The sequence below is a fragment of the Enoplosus armatus genome, chromosome 13 (assembly GCF_043641665.1).
Source record: "Enoplosus armatus isolate fEnoArm2 chromosome 13, fEnoArm2.hap1, whole genome shotgun sequence".
Classification (NCBI taxonomy): domain Eukaryota; kingdom Metazoa; phylum Chordata; class Actinopteri; order Centrarchiformes; family Enoplosidae; genus Enoplosus; species Enoplosus armatus.
The window spans coordinates 9169332-9192026 of record NC_092192.1 but is presented as its reverse complement, the minus strand read 5'-3'; the positions used below and the strand labels follow the sequence as shown (position 1 = coordinate 9192026).

The following is a 22695-nucleotide window of genomic DNA, read 5'->3' as shown; positions in this document are numbered from 1 at the left end:
CAGATATTCAGAACAGAAGCTATATGACCCGAAAGGCCGAACATGCTGGATGCGACTTTAAATGCCACTTTGTGGTGCAACTTGTTTGTTGATCCCAAGCACATTTTAGCAGGAAATAAGTTCCGTGAACAGGCATAGTGTAGCCTCGCTATTTTATGAAATTCACCAATTGGCTTTTTTGAAGAGGTGACGAATGACACTTACTGTTATATGTGACAGTGAAATATGGGAATCATAAACTAGACCTGACAGTCTAGAGAAAGTACAGATTATTAAAAAAAAAACAACCACCATTTAGTCTTTCTCTTTTGCACTGTGGCTCCTGCCACCACAACAGATATCTGTGCTGGTTTCTGTTGATGCTCCTGAAATCAAATCATGATCAGGACACTTCAGAGTGTACATTTGGGAAATGAAAGCAGTTGGTGCCTTTCACAGCATTTAAGCCCGCGTCTTCCATTGTGATTCTAGCACAACAGAAACATCAGTTCAATAAGTCAAAAAAAAACAACCCAGAGTGCTCAGGTGTTGTGTGTTTGTTTGTGGCATTTTTTTTTGTGAGGGAAGTGCTAGCACCCCTGGGGTGGAGGGCATCTGGCGCTTATCACCCTCACTAGGCAGACACAGGAGGGCACACATTCCTGCAATTCATCCACGTCGCATCACATTTTCAGGAATGCCCCGACAAATGAAATTATTTACAGGATTATTGTCCGAGGAGGCAGATATCAGAAAAGTTGACTAATTAATTGAAGAGTTGCCAGGTTACAAGGAGGCAGGAGGGAAAAGAAATACTGTTGAATAAGGAAGTGAAGATATTTAATTGCACTGAGATGGTGATAATCACCCTTGAAAGATAGTTAGAGGCAGAAAAAAAAAAATTCTAGTCTTGTGTTATTTCAATACCACAGCTTTGGTGTTTCCATAACCTAGAGCAGACCTTTTTTAGATTTTAGAATCAGATATTGAATATCGATATTTGTTGGGCAAAATTGTGAAATTGTTCTCACACACAGTTACTCATTATTGTCTATGCCCTGCCTTCTGGTATTTTTCTAAAATTGCGCTGTAACTTGGCGCTTGTTATAAAGATATCCCAGAGTTACGTAAATGTGTCATCCCACAGGAAGTGATTAATTGAGAAAACAAGGCATGTGCATTGCTGAGGATGCAGTATGGTCATGTTTAACGTGAGAAAGCCGCATACGTGGAGCACAGTGAGAATGCCTGGTGGACATGCCTCGATTCAGCTTGGAAATACTATCTGGTGGCTGAGTAGGCCATGAGTAGATTGTTGAAAGAGAGATGTATTTGTTGCTTTCTTTGTGAACATGGCTTGAATGGGCAGATCACAAGATGGAGTTTGATTAATGCGGGGTAATAATGTGAGCCGGTACTGTCCTTCTGAAAGAGCCATTGAGGTGTTGCTTTGTAAACAAGTCGAAGATGAACATGGGTGTCAGCCACTGTTATCGCCCTGCTGTCACACTGATATGCTCCTGGGTTGTTGTTCTGTTAACCAATTTAAACTGTGGAAAAATGTTTGTCTTTAACACTTTTCTTTACATACTGTATAATAGACTATAATAGACAAACACTGATGACACAGCTACACTGAAGCCTAATTAGCTGCTATTGTAATCACTTCATGACATTTTCTTTTTTTTCTGTGATCAGGCTTATGTGGCAACACGTGTTTTATCACTTTTTAATTAAATCAAACAGCAAACAGTGATGTTCTTAAAAGCTACATGTGGTAATGCCAAGAATCTGTGCCACAGTGCTGTTGTACCCGAGCTACTTCCTGATGTGCTGATGCACGTTGCACCCACATGGTGTTTGTTTTCGTACTGTCTTCCTCTGATGCAGCGCGCTAACGTCTGCAAGGTCTGAGCAGCCAAAAACCCTCACAGTACAAACAACTTAATGTACAAACAAATGACAAAAACAAACCGACTTGCCACTGGGCCAACAAACAAACATACTTGAACTTGACGCAATCATCAGAATTAACATTACCATGCAGCTCAGTTTGATTAGCATCAAGTTGATTCATTTAAATGCAATTTTGCATAAGGAAGGAGATTGATTTCAAAATTAAATCTGATTATTATGATAATAATAATGGTGCAACTAATGTTAGTGCTATCATTTTCATTGTCCATGAATTATTTGATCTGTAAAATTTCAGAAAATAGCGAAACTAATTGCAGATTCATTTTCTCTCAGTTGAATAACTTATTGAAAGACTTAATTGTTTCAGCTCTGCATGAAACTAAATGTGCGTGTATATGTTGCACATGCAGACTGTGAGGTTTACTGTTATCATAGACATTATGTTCTTGTGTCAAGGTGCATAGGTACATTGGACATTATTGTAGTGCATATAATTACATAAGGGAAATCTACAGGAGGTGTACACAATATAACATTATAAGTCATAATGCAGTTCAATACAACATTATAACAACTATAACATCAGAACAGAAGAAAATAGCAATGTAAAGACTCAAGCACCTCTCTGACACAGGACCAGATGCTATACTGTACATTATAAAGGTAATATTTTGTTGCAGCGCTGTTGCATTAGATTGCATTATATTATGTATACGTATGATGCCGGGAATAAAAATAGAAAAATGACTGGCTCCCTGGTTACCACATGAGTTAGCGTAGCAACCGACTCCATGCACGGTACTGTACATCACAGAGCCCACCTAGCTGTTCTATGGGAATTTGCAGCATAGTTGGAACTCAATTTGGCTCAGTCGCATTGCTTGGCTTAAGCCTTCAGTTATGTAACTGATAATCAAATAGACAAATGTTTTTGCTTCATGCCCTGGGTGAAATGAGGCACTTGAAACATTCTTTAAAATTCTTGAAACAGCATGAAACTCCTCTCATAAAGAAGATACTTTTTAATGCCGCATCACTTATTTTTTACATGCAGTAGATAACATTTAACTTCACAGTACATTGCTTTCAAAGAGTCATACACAATAAACAATGACAATAAAAAGGGGTTACAAAGTTGATGTAAACTCTTCTTTGTTGCTGTGCTGCATGCGTTAGTGCCAGAGCAGAGCTGCGGATGGCAAGATAGACTGTGTGTGTGTGTGTGTGTGTGTGTGTGTGTGTGCACACACAAGGATGCTGGAAGGCCACGTGTACAGATCTGCTCTGGTGTGCTGCTGCCTCTCTCTCCTTTAGACTGTCACTCAGTCGCTGTTTTCTTCTCACCTCCTCACCTCTGACGGGCCCCTCCATATTTCACAGAGGCATGCAAAAGCTGTACACACATACTCTTATGTTAGAAGTGTGCTGCAGATCCACACACGTACGCACCTTGATGTTTGGGGTGTGTTAAAATTAGTGTTGAATGCCAAATGAATCATTTTTGCTAATAAAATAGTTGAACGTTGTGTTCTTCTAGACTGGGGTTTGCTGAAACTTCATGGTAAAGTTGTGGTGGTTCAATGGACTTCATGCTCCTTTTCGAAACATGTCTCAGCATATGTCAACTTGGCAGTTATTTATATTGCCTTCAGGCCTGTCTGTTGTGCGATGTCCTTTGGGTGCAATGGACACCTTTCATTCAAAGCCTTGCACGTTTATTGAAGCATCTTAGCACACATATTCATGTGGCATTTTATTTCAAAGTGCAATGTTTACCATATGGGAAAATGACATCAGCTCAGCCCGGATTTCTTTATATGGTCATGAAGTCCAGGGACACACAAATCCACCCGCTCAGTCTGTTATTATTATTTGACGGCTCTGCTCAGGACTACTCTTCAAGTAGGTTGTTCAGTATGTCTCACAGAAAGTGCTTTTTCGGTTGTGAAGGAAAGTTTGTTAGTTTCTTGATGGATACATGAATTTACTTGTTGCTAAATTAACTGTAGCTGCCATTAGCTGAGCAGCTAGCAGTCCTATTAGCTAGGTAACACTAAACATCTGACTCTCGGAGCCCAGGCCTGAAAACCGCCTCCGGGCGGTCTTTTTTCTAAAGCTGATTCCAAACTAATTTTCATTAAAAACTAACATAATTAGTTATTGAAGGTTTTCTTTTATGTTTGTGAAGATAGATTGCATGAGATTGCACTTAACATCAATTTGATTATGTACATGTGATTTTGCATGCATGTATTATATTAATATACGGTATATCAATTAAAAAATGCCTTTCCATATTTTGTAATTCACTCTATTGATTTTAGTGTTGAAATATACTTCTTCACCAAACACTGTCACTTCATCCACGTCAGTCCGTCTTTTCGAGTCAAATATTTTACATAAAGTTTCACAACATGAGATAAATAACACTGCTTTTAATCTTTTTAACATGCCATGCATATACATTATAAAAGCCACATACAGGGAATTTCAAGTCTACTGTAAGTGTTCTCAATTGTCATTACACAACAGGTAGTCAGGTGAAAGGCAGATAGAACAAACTAAAGCCAAACTAGGTCAGACTCATGTCTGTTGACTCAGTTTCCTGGATTTATAATCTCTAAGATTATGCCAACCTCAATCCACATGTTTGTTTGAGTTCCTGTTGCTTAATAGGCTTACTGATAACCTTTGCTGTATGCAAGGCAACATTTCACCACCCTTGGCCTTTCACAGCATCTTACTGCCTAATTAGCCTACCACTTTCTATTTTTTCCCCGTCCTTCATCAGTTGCAAACACTCAATTAGCATTTTGTTCTCAGAATTGGCCAGACAGGTCTTACATATTCATGTGGGACAGAAACGTCCAGGCTATTTGTTGTTGAATGTGTTTAAATGCTCTGTGATGCCTTGTATTACCCTGTGTGGTGTGACACAATAATGCTAATACTGTATATCCTGCAGTGAAGAAATCTTACTCTAAAAAGCTCTGAATTTTTACAAGCTGGAATCTTTCGATGGCCTCTAAAGGCTTGTGTGAAGTCAGATTTTTCAAAGACAGTGTCTCTTACTTGGTTGTCATTGTTGAACTGAAAGATCAAGCCGATTCGATATTGGTACTCTTCCTCAAAGAGGCTTCATACATGAACCCACAGCGGACGTGTCAGCTCTGATCATCAGCGGAGATGTTGTTTCCCAACAAGATGCTCTTTCATTCACCCTATCTTGCAACTGTTCTTCCCTCTGTTTGCCCCCCTCTTTGGAGCCTACTGTACTGAGTCTTTGATGTAGGCTTCGGTTGGGGTCACTGTAGTGTAGTGAGCCAAAGGAGGTCTAGGCCTCTTAGCAGCCAAGCTGTTTCTTTTTTAAGGCTGTTTAGGTGGCTCCTGGTATGTTTACGCTGGTGTTAGGTGTCGTGAAGATATCCAAGCCTATGTAACAGGCCACATGACGGCTTTAACCTCTCAAAGCTAGTCTTTTCTCTAGTAAAACAGACACTTACTGTCCAGTATTATGCCTACAATAGCCCCAGAATAATCACTATTCTATTCTAAAAGCAGAGCTTTTCAGAAAGGTGTTGAACCAACTCTGTTGAATTCTGAAGCTGTGGTTTGTGGTGTTATTAAGAAATTGTCCTGTTACTTAATGTGTCTTTTCTCCATGATGTGTTTCTGTTAATCTACCAACAGCCTCACACCAGGTTGAATATACATTATTATGTCCATTCTGTGTAGGACATTAGTCATGTCTATCTATTAGTCATGGTGAATTGTCATAAATGTTGAATGTGAGAGTTCATTCCTAACCTTTTTTTCTTCTTAACTCAAGGTCCACTTACTAGCTTTTTACTGGAGCTTTCAACAAATTCCCATGGTCTTCCAAAGCAGATGTAGTTTTCTCAGTTGTCAACTATGACCAAAGCATAAAAGTTTGGTCATGTGATAACAGTTGGTCATATAACAGTATAATTCCCCTCTGTAAAGCAGCCAGAGTTGCCACTTAAGGATTGGACACTTTTGCTTAAATTTATTTAAATTCTGTATTGTTTCCACAGACACATTTGCTGTATATATTGTACACACCCACATACTCTGTGCTCTGAACAGACAAATGCCTCATTGCACATCATGTGATGACTGTGTTTGGTTGGTGAAGCTAGCTGGGAGGCGTTTCTTGGTATAAACAACCAATACTCTATACTAGATTATGAGATCTTACTGACTCCAGCAGGATTCTTTCTAAACCCATCCTTGTCTAATGAATTATGTGATGGCCATCGGCACTATGCTATCAAGTTCATGTGCGTGCATATCTGGGCTTATGTCATATGTTTGATGGCTTGCTTACCAGTGTAACCTAGCTTAGCTTACAACAATTGGACCAGAAATTGACCGCATGAAGGTGATTATGGGGACAGCTTGCAATGGCAGCAGCCATATTTTTTCTCGCCGATGCTTTCTCAGCTACGCTCACATGAAGAATTCTGCGAACTGCGGTCGGATATGTCAGGAGGGAGCATAAATATAGCCCCAACTGAACCGACTCACTGTACTTCATAAACAGAGGATTGTGCTTGTTATGTTTGGCAACAACTAAATCAGGAAACAGAAAGTGCAGAGTCTAGTGGCTGTAATGGCTCAGACTGCTGCCCCTTTAGCCATCTTCAACCACAGTGCCATTCTGGATAAAAAAAAAAGAAAAAATATATATCTACATATAATTTGCATAAACTACATACAATACAACACATCAGGGTTTTCCCCAGGAAATTGGTTAGTGGAGGTGGTAAGCTATATCTCCAACCACAAAAAAACCCCAAAAGGCTTTATTCTCCACCTTTGTCTCCTGCATGCACAAAATGTACCCTGCACATACTTTCGGGTGATAAATTAAAGGAAAAACCAACAGAGTATCTAGGCAGCTTCCATGCTGGTAATAGTGATGATGATGATGATGATGGTGGAGAGGGCTGTTGTCTCACCAAGTCTCCCATAGGTGTTCATCTGGGTTGAGATCTGGTGACTACAAACACAATAGCATATGATTCACATCATTTTCATACTCATAAAACTATTCAGTGACATACAGTGACCTACATCATTGAGCTTAATCTACAGTAGTAAATATTAAATACTCTAAATATTATGGATCTAATCAGGTTAGAGTAGATCGTGATGCATCTCTAAGGATCACTTTACTCACTACATCATGACATAAACAACTGCCTCACTCACTCATCAAACATGTGGCCTGGCGATGTGATACAGAAACAAGAAGAAAAACATCTATGTTTTTTTTGTCTTTATAACGTTGGTGCAGAGAGAAATAGAGGCCTCCTCCAGGAACACAAAAACACAAACTCTGGTTCTCTGCAAGTTCTCTGATGTGTCACGACTTGTTTTCAGATCGATGAATCAAGTTGGTGGAATTTCCTGCCTTAGCTGCTTTCCAGCGATAGCCTGTCACTGTTAAAACCCTTCAGTGTTTTTCTGTACTCTGTCTGTTTTTCTGTGTCTGCATGCTTGCTAAACTGTAAGATATTTTGTTGCGCTGTTGGTGTCGTGCAGCCTGTCTGCCTAAATGTGGGTCGTCATCGCTTCTTCTTCTTCTCTCATCTAACACAGATGCGATCATCTTTAATCCCTCCTCTCCGAGTCAGCAAGGAGGGGAATGCCCTTAATCTGTAAGAGGAATACGCACGTCTTTATGTCCACACGTCTTTCTGGATGTTGCTGATTGGACTAAAGGAAAAGTAGTCTGGGTGCGCCTGGGTTTGATTGCCAAGGTTCAGAGATCACTGTTGATCTGTTTATCTTCCCCACAAATAGGAGCAGGATCACTTTAAAGGGAGTTTGGACTCTCACATGGTCAGCATGTCATTTTTGTCAGCTATTTACTAATTTACTAATATAATAATATTAATCCTGCTCAAATTATCAGTCTGTATTTGCATAATAAAAATCCATTGGAAATTACAAACTTTATTTTTGTGATGTTTTAGGATGTCTGATAATGGTATCAATCTCTAAATTTCTACATAAAATCTAAAGTGAATACTAGTCTGTACAAATAGGGCTGTAACATGAAGTGATTCCTTTACGGGGTTACTTTTTTCCCTCCACCTGATCACAGTCAGCAGGGTGGCAGAGTAACCACGGAGACTGTCAGCAGGAGGCCACAGGTTCAGACCCCTCTGGCAGCAAGCATCCAACCTGTTGAAGTGTGAGCAATTTGATGAATCCCTCCAGTCCCCGGACCGCTGTCATTTTGATTTGCTGGGGGTCATTTAGTTACAGCCAATGCACAATATCGCTGACGTGCCAGCTTTTGAAGCCTGGGGATCATATATTTGAGTTGTTTCTGTTTGGAATTGCAGATTAGCCTGCCATATTTAATATATAACATAATACTTCCTCAATGCCACTTTTTTCAAAGACGGGTTGAAAAAGGTGGAGTTATTAGAAGTTTTATGTCTCTACAGAGTGAAAAAACTGAAAGTGATCTTTGGTGCTTCAAAGGGGGAAGAGTTGATGACACTTTGGAACCATGTTAAGTTTGATGTTTTTAGACTTCTATTACTTACAGTATTTATGGCTCTAAAACACCCGATGGAGCCCTGAAGCACACATTTCGTATGTGGCAAAGCCCCAACAAGTTGTTACTTAATGATTACTAGGAGCTATTTATTTATGATGTGTTTATTCAATATTTTACATTGAGCTGCTTTTAAGATCTTGGTCAGCTGGTGTAAAATGACACTTGTCCTTGAAGACTCAGACAGCAAAGGTTGTCTTTTTCAGTTGTGAATGCTAATGATGTGAAAGTAGGTGGATTGTTATGCTGCCAAATTAAGCTGAATAAAATATTGCTTGGGGAAATGTACTAGTGTAATGTGTTTCATTTGTATAATGTTACACAGAAATGTGTTTTTTAATGCAACAAGCCTACTTATGAACCTTTTTTTTTTGCCTGAGCATGTGTAGATATGCACCTACATACACACACAGAAAAAAATCCCCTCAGTATGTATTTGCAGCCTTCATAGCTGCATGTGTACACCGGGCTATATCATAGGTTGTCACCAGACAACGCAGAGGACCTTGTGCCATAGGCCCGTCAATGATTTACTTGAGCAAGGTTACTGTACATGTGGAGGCAAACATTCACCCCCCGATGCTGTCGCTCAGTTTTACACCTTACATAATCTTAAAATCTTTGCCAGTTGTTTCTAGGGAAAACTTGATAATGGCCTTGGTCAAAACACCATTCATGAGAATCAGTACAGATCCAACCGTTATAGTCCTTGGTGACCCACTTCTTGTTGTATTTGCTGAGCTACTGCTGCGCACTTAAATCGAGCTCCATCCAGAAATTGAAATACACTGCTATTAAAAGCTGACGGCCGGGTCTGTTCAGCCTTTCAGCTCAGTCGACCAGATAGTAAACTGCCTACACATTTTAGGAAACCAGCCATAGAAATAACGTCAAGTCATAAATGAAGTTTACATTCACGTTTTCCCCTATCTTACTAGGATATAGGCTGTATGTGTACTACACAAGTATTTGGGATAGGAACAATTATTTTCTTGGTTTTATATACATTATTAGATTCCTTGTGATGCGGACTCGTCCCACTGAATAACCTGGTCACCTGGTCATGGGTCATATCTCTTGCTTGCGTCCAGACGCCGTCTCACTCCCTCTTCCCCTCCTTGCAATTCTCTTGCATTAGTTAAGTGTTGTTGCCTGTGTAGTTGCTGTGGCTGCTTTGACATACAGTATGTTGGTGTTCCGGTCTGCTGTATTGTAAAACAATCTAAAACAGTTGTTAATAACTATTAGATATACATTATCCCTGCCATTCAAAATGAAAGAAAAACCATGAATGTCACCCAGCATTTAGTATGATGTCATTACGTCATGACGTCAACTCTGACTGACTTCCAGCGTCCCTGAATATTCATATTTTTGCCCAGTGTTTAGCTCAACAATACTTGAAAATTCTAATCATGCTTCTGGTGTTAGGACAGCTTGAATTCGTCATCCCTAAGGACCAACAAAATGGCCCATGCCACTGCTGTACACTTAGTGAGCAGTTTGTAAAAAAAAAACACTGGTTGTGGCGGACATCTAAGCTGCATTTTGGTTTTCCAAAGTCAATACTGGGAAGCACTTGAGATGTTGTGGTTTGCAGTGAAAGCACTTTTCAACTTCCCCAGCTGTTAATGTATCGTGTGACGCCCCTCCCACTGTCTTGGAGGCTGTCCTGGCCAACCTCAGCATTCAATTGGCTGATGTGGGAGGGTCATCAGATGCTCTAGTTCACCTGGGCCCTCCAGGCTTGCCTACTCTGTTGCTCCCCTCCTACAGCTGACATCCACTCTGCATCACCTTCAACACCTCCACAGCACACATGCCAAACATCCATGCATTGCGGATCCTGCTGATTTACACACCTCGTTGTTCATTTTGTGTTAACTTTAGTTTTAATAAATATTTGTTTCAAGTAAATTGATTGGACTCCCTTCTTGTCACATTCCCTGAGCCAATTTGTGACACATGCTACTCCCGTGACATCCAGTACATTACAATGTCCACTTGATGCTGCAGCTATATATCGTAAATAGCAACAAAAGAAACAACATAAAATAGAAAAAACATACTACAAAATCTTAAGATCACAAAATGAATAAGTCATATAACTTAAGCAGAACTAGGCTGATTCCATTCCAATTTGAGTAAATCGGATTGCTGCCCTTCAAAGACGATGAAGCACAGAATCAAACAACAGATTTTCCTCTGTAAAAGCAGGAATTTTAAGAGAACACATGCGTGCAGTGTTCTCTTAAGCATTCTGTTACCGCAGAATTTGCGATGGGAGAAATGCTTCATTTGTCTGGATGGGTGGTGTCATGCTGGTCCAGCATGCATCTGTATCAACACTGCCCTAAGGTAGAACTGGCGTAGACTGTGTTTATCATCCTGACTAAGCAAGCAGCTGGTTGACAGGCTGGTTGGTGACTGTGTTTATCACTGACTGGTGTCTGTGCAGGACGCATGGGATCAGCTGCAGGGAGGATACGGTGGTAGATCACTGTCTTGACCCTTTCCTCTTTCTCTGTTTATTTTTCTCTTGTTCTCTCTTCTCTTACCACCAAAGTTTGGATCGGCTCAGTTTCAGCTGAATCACATAAAAAAAAGAAACATCACATCTCATGATAGCAATAGTAGAGCTCTTATTCTGGGAAATATCATATATTGATATAATAACTTCCTTGAAGAGGTGAATAGAGTGAAGAAGTCTCAGCATCGAAGAAGTCCCAGCATCGACTGAAGTGAAACTAAATTGACCCTATTCATTTGCCGGGGAATATTGACCCACCTCTCAGCCACCATGCTGTCATTCTTTAAAATAGAAGCCCCTCTGTGTCTGGAGCTTGTCTATTTTCAGCACAGCTAGTCCTAAGGCCAACCTACTATTTTTAAAGGCGTTTTAGCTTGTGATGATAACGCGTTGCTGTGAGTTACAGTGTGCCAATTTTTGTCTTGCCAAAGCAATGTTGGAAATAGACCTGTATGGTGGAAGAAGCAATGTGTCAGCCAGCATATATTTATTGCTTATTTATTGACATAAGTTTGCCATAGTTCAAATTTGGGGATAATGATAGTGGCTTTTAAAGCTTGTTCCTATTTTAAGTTGTTGTTAGGGTTAGGGTTGCCCCTGATACTGCTGAGGTCAGAGCTGTTTTGTTGCCGCCGTTAATTAATGAACAACAATAGGGAGATAAACCATCATTATGAAGCTTTGAAATGCTTCTGTTTTATTGTAATTTTGCTCCAGATGGGCTTCATTTAAATCACTCAGGACAAAGTGGAAATGTCCATGTCGGGCGCCACAGACCTGTGCTGTCTTGAGCATTGTTGACATTGCAAAGTTTACATTTTAAAAGTCATGAATTAGTCACTAGTCATTAATAGTAATGCTCAAAACAATTTGATGGATTAGATAAATTGATCCACAGTAAATTGATATATTACAATTTAACAACGTATTCATTTTAACAAATTATTAAAGCAAAGTACAAGGTGATAATTTGAGCAATTTAGTAAATATAATGTTATTTTACATTATTTTAATTTGAATTACTTAAGTTGAGATCTAGGAATGGAAATGTCTGCCTGTCTGACGGTCAGTTGTTTGGTCTTTTGGCCCCCCACTTTGGTCCACGCTTAAATATGTAAGCACTTGGATTGATTGATTGATTATGCCTGGTCTCCAGATGATGAATCCTGACTTTGGTGAGCCCCAGACTTTTCATGTAGCGCCACCAACACGTCATAGTTTTCACTTAATAAAATATCAGCATCTGCTGGATGGATTTGCTTTTAAATCTTGTACAGACATTCATGTTTCCCAGACGATTAATCTTGGTGATGGTTGACATTTGTGGTTTTGAGTGAAATATCTTGACAACTACCAGATAGATTAGTATTAAATTTGGTACAAACATTCATTTCACCGTCTGAATGCATTATAATAACCAATAGTTTGGTTAATGACCAAGTACCTGCAACACTAACTGACTTTCTGAACAGCCTCAGCTGTGCTTAGTGCTAATTAGCAAATGTTAGCATGCTTACTCGCTAAACTAAGATGGTCAACATGGTATGGTAAGTACAGCCTCACTGACCCTGAGGCTCAGAGGCTGTAGACTCTTAGTCTTGTTGAAAGCTGGAGTGCCGGACTTTTACATATAAATGAACGTCCATTACATTCCCGCGCTGGTGTGCCAGTAGTAAAGCATTTTTCGTCAGCCAGCAATGACTGGTTTGCCAGAGAGGGGGAGACAAAAGTTCTCCACTTCAGCTGTAATGGTTGTCAGACAAAATGCACAATTTTAAGATATGGCTCTATCAATGTGTGGTGTGCTTTTGTCATTATTTTTGACATTTTACAAGCCGAACATTTAATCTATTAATTGAAAAAGAATTACTGTTTAATTAATGATGATTGTTTGATCCAGCCCTCGTTCATAGACTGCAGCTCTAAATGTCATTCAGCTCCAAGTTGTAGGCAAATTATTTTGAGTTACATACCTGCCACATCCTCCGCTACTATCCTCGACTGAATAACATTTATTTAGTTTTGTGCCTGTTAGAAACAGCGTGATTAACAGAAATGTGTAGGGCTGTGAAACCAACACCCACCCACACACCGTACCCTTCCTTTTCCTCCACAATCTCTCTCTTCGTTCTTTGATGTCTCCTGCTTAGACTGTCTTCCTTTCTGAATGTCTCTTCTGCCTCTTCAAGCATCTCTCTGCTTCATTGCCCTCATTCTCTCCGTCTCTCGCTGCTCAGCCCAGACTGTGCACTATAAATCCTCCACTGCTCGCAGTCAACAGTAGAGAATAGTAACCATGTCCTTGTTCATATCGGTCTACTCGTCTTCAGTAATGTAGTCTTAAATTGAAAGGTGGGCAAAAAGTTGCAGGAGGCAGTGAGAGCAGTAGGGACTATTTATTCACCGCTCATACTTTGTCTGTCAAACATGCTGAACAGGTTCCCTGATTGCCAGCAATAAATCAGCCACTTGACATGTACTGCTACAGTAAGGTATGAACAATTTACCCTCCCTGCCCTCTTTGTTTTCTTCCATTAATTTCTTGTGATAAGAAGAAGACAGCAGCCCTAACCCTAACCCATGTGAGAGAAAGTTGTACTGTAGAGGACTTTTAAGTAGGACACAACTAAAAATGGGATTTTTGGGTCAGATACCGACAGTGAATTGGGCTGCAAAATAGCCTAATTTCTTTGTCGATACGTTTTCAATTATTTTGGATATAATACGAACATGTTACATTTCCTGCTATTTATTGGTACAGTTGTGCTCGGACAAACAAACTGTAATGGTGAAGTAGAGGCTGCTGTGTGAATGGTTTCAATGAAAGTAAATATATCCCAAGCTGCTTTGAAGTGGTGCTATAGGCCACTGCAATAGGAAGAACCATGCATCACCGCGGTCATCACTCTCTCTCGCTAGATCTGTCACCAGTTCTAAACTTAGACTCCACCTTATAGTGGAGAATAGTGGCCTTGGTTTCTCAGGCACAGTGATTCAAATTATTCAATTACAGCACAGCAGCAGTGCATCAACTCTCTCTCTTTCTTTTTCTCTTTCTGTCATCCTATATCTTTCTTTTCTTTGCTCTCTTGCTCTCTGTCCTTTGAGAAGGGTGTCCTGGTTTGGACTGCAGCCCAGCACTGCCTTGTATTGTGAAACCCTGGCACATTTCAGGCATTCACCAGCTAGACTGGCACTGGTTAGATAGCCCATAGCTGGTGACGCAAAAGGACCTCATTCTCCCCAAGCTACATTCGGAATAATCTAGAATGATGGTTATTCCCTTAATAATTTAGAGTCAAAGCTACGTGTTTTGTTGGATGTAATGTTATTTGACTGGCTGTTAGTTGGTTCGCATTACTTCCACTCAGGATCTTGATCAAATGTCTCACTTTTTCATCCTCGTCCTGCAACTGAGCAGAAACTTGATGTAGAACCAGGTTATTTTATTATTATTATTTTATACACTTGTATGTCATGGCAGTCTTGAGTTTCCAATAATTACTACAATCTTATTTTTCTGTGCTGGAATGATTGGAGCACATACTTCTTTATCACAAAAAATATTCATGAACTTTGGTTCTTTTTATGTCTTCTGAAAATGTGACTGCAAATCTGCTGGGTCAAATATATACATACAGCAATTCTAATATTTGATTAAATGTCACTTGGCCATTTTCACCTCAATTAGACACTTTTGGTGCTTCTGGTTGAATCTTTGACTACTCCTTTTTGACAGAATGGGTGCAGGTCAACTAAATTCGTTGTTTCTTCAGCACAGTCCACATGTTGTTGGTGGGGTTTAAGTCAGGACTTTGGGAAGGCCATTCTGAAACCTTAATTCTCACCTGATTTAGCCATTACTGCTTTTGATGTACGTTTGGGGTCATTGTCCTGTTGGAATACCGAACTGCGTCCAAGACCCAACCTTCTGGCTGATGATTTTAGGTTTTCCTGATGAATTCATTATTCCATTTACTTTCTGTAAAGCACCATTTCCACTGGCAGCAAAACAGGCCCCGAGCATAATACTACCACTGCCATGCTTGACGGCAGGTATGGTGTTGTTGGGGTTAAAGGCATCACCTTTTCTCCTCCGTACATATTTCTGGCCAAATAGTATACATTTTTGCTTTCATCTGACCACAGAACTTTCCTCCAGAAGGTCTTATCTTTGTCCATGTGATCAGCAGCAATCCTCAGTCGAGCCTTAAGGCGCCGCTTCAGGAGCTTTCCTTCTTGCTCCACAGCCTCTCATCCCATGGCGATGTAAAACACGGTGACTTTGCTGACTTGTTCAAGTCAATGATCTGCTTTTTCAGATACAACTTTCCCATCTTTCACAAGAAGTTAAGAGGCCATGTCACAAAGCAAATGTGATTGACACTACTTTCGAAATTCGTATATTTTTGACCCAGCAGGTCTTGTCATATTTCCTATGAGACCTATAATGAATTCATAAAAGAACCAAAATGCATGAATGTTTTTTTTGTGACAAAAAAGTATGTGCTCCAATCACAGAAAAATAAGAGTTGAACAAATCATTGTAACTCAAGACAGCCATGACATACATGTTCTTCATAGGTGTATGTAAACTTTTCACCACAACTTGAACAGTTTCAGTAGCTTCCTGAACTTACAGGAACTTCGGTCTGATCTCCCCTCATCTTACTGTCGTCATTATCCATGTGGACAGTTGTAACAGAAAGCAACACTTGGGGCAAATACGTTTGGAAATGGAGTGCACATTTCTACATAAAAATCTGTATTTATTCATCTGTCATGACTGAGACACATTTACAGAAAGCTCTTGTCACAATTGGCTCTTTGATTCAGGCCTTACTTACTGATTGGTGGGATGTGTTTGCTAAGAATTTGGTCCCGGGCAATTTACAGCTCCTCCATATCTTGTTTTTCTTGTCCTTTTGCTCAGGCTTGGAAGCTAGCCAGCAGTGTTATGTAACAACTTCCACAGCTGTATTCAAGCAGACTGTAGCAGCAAATGGTTGGAGGTCTGGCGTCTGGCCTGTCAAGAATACCTTGAATATACAACACAAGGCCGTGATTTAGCTGCTTGGAGTCATGGGTGGCCCCCTTAAGCCCAAAAGGTTACACAGATCACAAATAAACATGTCGTTGGATTATTCTTTTAAGCATCCATCATTTTCTGTGAATCATTCCAAATGTACATTGACTATGAGGCTTGTAATGAGTTATGGGCCGTAAACACAGTAACTGCTGTATGCATGTCAGTGATTGGCAGTTAAGAGTTTGCCTCTTAATGAGTACTTAGCTTGTTTAATAGAGAAGTTATTTGCAGAGGTTTCTCCAAGAGCAGGGTGCCAGCTAAATAACTGCTCACCTCTGTCTGAATGTAAAGTCACATTTTATAGGACAACAGGGGAGTGTAGATAAGGCTAGGTTATTTGATGAATTAAGTTGATTAATCTGATAAAAGTTTAATTAAACAATTCTGACAAGTTCGCTCTTTCTGAAGAAATATCCATAATAAAAATATATTGTTTTCCTATTAGATATAATTGTATGTAGCTAATTATTTGTGTTAATTTTTGTCTAATTAAATTTATTATTATATTTTATATTATAATTTCTATTCAACTATTCATTGAAAGTTAAGGAAACTACTATCTAAGTGATCCATTTCTCATTCAAAGCATGCAGTTTCCATTTACTCTCTCATGGGTTAAGTACAGTCAGCTGCCTAAAGCCCTTCTATGGTCAATAAAACAACGTTAGGCTACTTTGCTGTTCATCACATGCAAACTGAAGCTTTAAAGCCTAGTATATAATACCATAGTATGTATCATCACATTAGAAATAAACAGTTTAGCTGTGCATGTTTTTATCTGTATATGTCACTTTATCACGGTTTATGAAAACTAATCAATAACACACAAGAAAGTACATGAAAGTACAGAAAGTGTTGTCCCATTGTATAGATCATGTGATCTGAGCTTTATTTGAGAGGTGGATCATGGGACTTGTGCAGGAAATCGCAGCTCTTGAGATTGATGATCACACATTTTCACAGTGATGCTGATATCAAGTATGTGCTGCTAAATGCAGACTAGAAATAATTTGTTGAAAACAACAGTGATGGTTTCTGCTTGCAGTGAGGCAGCGGCTTTATTTCACAGTCTTTTAAAGGGCAGCAGGAGGAAGTAGCATCAGGTCTGCCATCAACCTTGTCTGTTCAGCCTCTATAAAAACGAGGACAGAATATTAAGATGTAACAGGGATCTGCTGGTTTAAATGATTTAGATCTATTTCTAATCTACCACAGAATAAGTCTTCTTTCCACTTGTCTATATACAGTATAATCATATATAATCGTGAGTGTGTGTGTGTGTGTGTGTGTGTGTATATATATATATATATATGTATATATATATATATATATATATATATATACCCAGCCAGTGGTCAGAATTAACTGACTAACTTTTCTGGCTCCAACGAAGACAAATTCTTGCTTGTTCCTTCTGTGACCATCGTCAGTCTGGGAGAGGAGGAGGAGGAGGAGGAGGAGGAGGAGCTCTACTGTAAATGGGCCATAATCCAGCTGAGCCAAAGTCTCTCTCTATATCTGTCTCTTCTTTCTCACTCTTTGCCCAGTTTATTCTTTCTGTTTTTGTCTCACTCTCCTGCCCTCTTTAACTCGTCTTTTCGGTTTGTTTGCAGCTAGCGCCATTTTCTCTTAAACTACAGTATCCTCTTTTATCAGACCTGGTTTTCTTTGTACCCCCAGTAGCTGAAAGTTGGCCAAAACTGCCTTTGCAAGGCTCAGCCTTGTTTGTGTACTGTGCTTTCATGTTGTTTGAGAGCCCGCTCTAACTTTGTTATTGTTCTAGAGCTGTGGACCACGGCCGCTCACGCTGAAATTCCTGACAACCTCCTATTTGCCACAGTTAGGTCACCGCTTTCTTCTCACATGTTGAAAACACAGAGGAAAGATGGTGTACTTTCTTACATGATCAATCCCAAACAGTTAAAAACAAAAACAATTTAAAAAACAAATTTAAAAGAAGAGCCAAGAAAGAGCACTATTGAACTTGCAGCAAATAATGTGGGAGGCAGTGAGTGTTTTGGAAGAGGACTGCAGACCTACACAAAAATCAATTGTATTCTCTGGGGCTGCAACAAACAATTATTATTATATAAAATATATATAAAAATAGTGAAAAATATCACAAATTTACTGAGCCCACGGTTGACGTCTTCAAATTGCTTTTTTGGTCCGATGAACAGTCCATGACACAAAGATATTCAATTTTCAATGATATGAAACAAAAAAGCAGCAAATCTTCACAATTAGGAAGTTGTTTCATAAAGTCTGTACAATCTTTAAATACTCACTGTATACTCTAAATCTTTACACGGAGTATACAGTGATGTCGATTAGTTTTCTCTGTTTCTTGCTGAAACTCTGCCACAGTGGGGCCTAAATGCCACAAACATGCATATACAGTACATCATGTTAACTCTCTACATCCTGACTTGATCATACCTTGTCTGTGTTGACTTGATTATAAAAAAGATATAAAAGTAATAAATGTTTGTTGCCTTTCATAAGATAACATAAGATAATCCTTTATTAATCCCTCAGCGGGGAAATTTGCATTGTTCCAGCAGCATACAGGACAGTGCAATAGAGACATAAGGAGAAGATCAAGATATAATAAGTAAAAACAATAAAGACTGTTTTAAACAAATTACAAATTTACAGATTTACAAATTTACAAGTTCACTAAAGAAAGAAAGAAAGGTAAAGGGATTGTACTGTATTGCACATAGAGAGGTGTGGGTATTGCACCATTGTTACATTCAGAGTATGTGGATTGTCCATTTCGGTGTGTGTGGTCTACTGGGAGCAGTGCTGATTGTAAAGCCTGGCAGCAGCTGGGAGGAAAGACCTGCGGTATCTCTCCTTCGCGGGTGACGCAGCCTGTCACTGAAGGAGCTGCCCAGTGCTGCTAGAGTGTCCTGCATGGGGTGGGACATGTTCTCCCGCAGGGATGATAGCTTAGCCATCATCCACCTTTCTCCCACCACCTCCACTGAGTCTAGGGGCCATCCCACAACAGAACTGGCCTTCTTAATCAGTCTGTCCATAAAAGATGGCTGATGCCACCACAGAGTCAAAAGGGTCTTCAGGAGTGCCCCCTGCACTCCAAAAGACCTGAGTCTCCTGAGCAGATAGAGTCTGTTCAGTCAGTTGTGTTGTCAGTCCAGTCCAGTTTATTGTTCAGGTGAACACCCAGGTACTTGTAAGATTTCACCATCTCAATGTCCATTCCCTGGATGTTCACTGGTGTGGGAGGGGTGTGTTTGCACCAGCGGAAGTCCTCCACCATCTCTTTGGTTTTCCCTGCATACATAAGATGCTGCTCAAAGTGCTTTACTGCACCAAGAAAACGCCCATTGATCAGACCTCCTCAGCTGTTATAAGTTTGGACTTTGCTGTTTTGTGTCTTACATGATTAATGTTTTGCGCTGGTTCGTCTGCTGCGTGTTCACCTTTGTCTTTGCACATTAAATGAGTTTAACTCCTTCTGTGACAGTCAAAAGCCTTGTTTCAGAAGCCTTGTTCCAATGTCTGCTGTTCCCTTTCCTCCACATTTCCCTCCTCACTGGCATATCAGCCTTTCTATCCATTAATTACAGCTGACACTCTCTCCCTTTTTCCTCAATCTGCTCTCCGCTATGCTCTCTCCTCCCTTTCTCTTGTCATCTGTGCTCTCTCACCGCTGTTTTGTCACTCTTTCTTCTAAATGGTGCTTGTCAGAATACATTAGCCTCTGCAGTCAGCTCTATTCTGCGTCATTTTAGCCAATAATATGTCATTACTAAGTAAAAAGTTTGTTAAACTTTTTGGAAAATCAAAAACAAGTGGTCAATGAAAGCCATTTATTTTGAAGGGGTTTAGGTTTTTATAGTAGTGGATGTTAAAGTTGAATGGATATTTCTCCTTTATTTGATAAGAATAAAGTTGGATTTATCAAGTCCCAGGTACATAAATAAATACACTTTTACATACAGTAGTGATATTCTACACAGTCTAATCCCTCAATATTTGTAGTCAACAGTCTCGTATCACGTCAGAGTGTCTTTGAGCAAGGCACTAAAAATATCTTGAAACCTAACCTGAGTGACACGGTCAACAGCCGGTGGTCAGGAGTCAGAAATCCTTAGGAAGGCTTGTTTTGCTTACAGGCTGCTGGATGTCTGCAGGCTGATGCTGGTGAAAAACATAACACTTCGAGTGAGACAACTTCACTGCACTTAGTCACGCTGTTCTCTCAGTGCTGTTGCTATGGAGCTGAACTCCAGGGTCAAGTTTTTCACTACTATTCTAAAATCTAATGCATTTTGAACTGAAGTGAGTATTGAACCGCCCAAAAATGGAAGATTTATTAAAGAATTTTTCTTAACTATGAGGCAAAATTTGGGGCTACTGGTGCACGGTGGCAACCGAAATCAGTCAACCAACTACATTATGAATGTGAACCTGTTAAGGCCCAACTTTTTACCTTTATATGTCCTTCAGTGCTTGGGTGGCTTGATCATATCCAGACTGCTGTAGGCTAACAGGTGTTTGTACACAAAATGCACAAAATGTTGAACAATAGTGTAACAAAGTGGAAGGAGCCGAAATATTTACTGATATCCTCAATGTTCCTCAACACAGAAACACAGGAGTCTCCTGGATAACGATGTACCCATACTATAACTTTTTTCCATCAGTATCCATGGTTGATGGCTCTAATAATTGGCTAATAATTCTAAACATTTGTAGAATTGACATTGTTTTGTTCATTCAGTATAGTTATTATAGTAAATTGACCTTTGAATTGACATTATGTTTGTCACACATTGTGTTAATTTAACCTGGCAGGATCCAGAACACACTAGAGGAAGGTGCATCCGGTCTGTATTACATCAATACAATTGAAGTGCAGTATGATGTTTGTATATCATGAAACTGTTTCACTAACTTGGAATTTAGAATTTGGAAAGCTACCAAGTTTACAGGGCATGCAGGCTCTGTGCGTGCGTTAAACAAATCAACCTGGCCTTCCAAAGGTGATAACCTTTGATTTCCTTTTTGAGTAAAAACATGACTTGTCTTCCAAGTCATATAAGAAGAGAGGTCTCTTATCTGTAGCCAGTCAGATGTTAGGAGAAGGATGTGGTGGCTGCATTTGTGGAAACATCTGAATACCACAAGAAATAACAGACAATAATTTGACATTGATAAAGATGATATCTGATGACCTTTACACGTGGGGTGAAACAGTCAAGTGGCAGTAAGCAGTACAATAAATTCCTTTTCATCTGCAAATTTCATTACCAGAAATAAAAGAACAGAATATTATATCGTTACAACATTATTCTATTAAAAGGTCAAATATAATAGTTTTCTTTTATAATTATGTAATTTATGTTGTAAAGCACTTGCAGCATGAACTGCGTTGACTCTTCCCTAAACAGGAAAACTGGTGGCCGTGTAAAGATGGCCGATGATTGATAGACATGGTGTCATATTTGGCCACATACCATTACTTCTTTTACTGTACTTTACAATCCCTGTGCCAAATTGTTGTCAGTTTTGAGCTCTATACAGCTGTGGTGGATGTTTCTCTGTTTTCAGTGCACTGTAAGGATCTTGTCTGGTCCCTTTTTAAGGCTTCAGCATGTGGTTTACGCTAGTCATTTACTGCTGTGTGGCTGTTTTAATGGTACAGTACAGTATTATCCCAGAAAACACTGCAAAAGCAATCTGACACAACACCCACGGGGGCTCATTCAGGTCGTAGAAGTAGAACGTAGAAGAAGGATCTTAACTTTCATCCCACCTGTTGTCCATTAAAGTCAAATGGGAAAAAAAATGAATTAAAAAATGATAACCTAGGGCTTGTCAGTGCTCCAAATATTTCTCACATAGGATGTGGTAGTGGAGTGGGAGGTCCGTCCTTATTTAGAGATCTTTGCTTGGCTGTTGACATAGTGTTGACTGTGCACTGAAATGAAAAGAGCACAGGACGGTTAAGGTCAGACGAACAGTGAGCACCTGGGGAGATCAGCATGGAGAGTTATGAGGAGTAAGTGTGTGTGTGCATGTGTTTGTGGGAATGTATTTAGAGTGAATTAGTACACACAGCCTCTCTCTCTCTCGAGCTCACCTCTGATACACTGCTTTGTGGAGCTTTCTTGTGGTTGCTCCATTAACGTTGACCCATGGTGAAAAATGCTACTTTTACCACTAATGGTTTTGTTTACCTCCATTAAATCAACACTGCGGATACCATTTTCACTGCTGCTGGTCCGGACATTTGTCGAGATTCTCATATCAAATCAACACTGTTTTGATTCTGTTCCAACAAACATGCACGATTGTCAGCGCTGTTGACAGAGGCAGAGGTAATTTCCCCCCTGACATGCTGTGAGCTTGTTGTTGGTGCTGTATCTGTGGTTGTTTGGATTACAATAATAGGAGCAACACCTCTCCAGAGCTCTTATCAAGCTCTTTATCCCTCCCTGCTCTTTTTTTATATCAGTCGATGACTTCACCTGAGGGAAAGCTAACATCTGGAGGATCCCTCCCTCGGGCAGAGCCAGACATCAGTGCTGAGGCTCATATTCCACTAGCCTT

General features: G+C 39.8%; 1 protein-coding gene across 1 annotated transcript in view; it reads left to right on the top strand.

Moving 5' to 3' along the window:
• Window positions 1-22695, top strand: part of LOC139295286 (glucocorticoid receptor-like) — a 63910-nt gene that overhangs the window by 2475 nt on the left and 38740 nt on the right. The window lies entirely within an intron of this gene.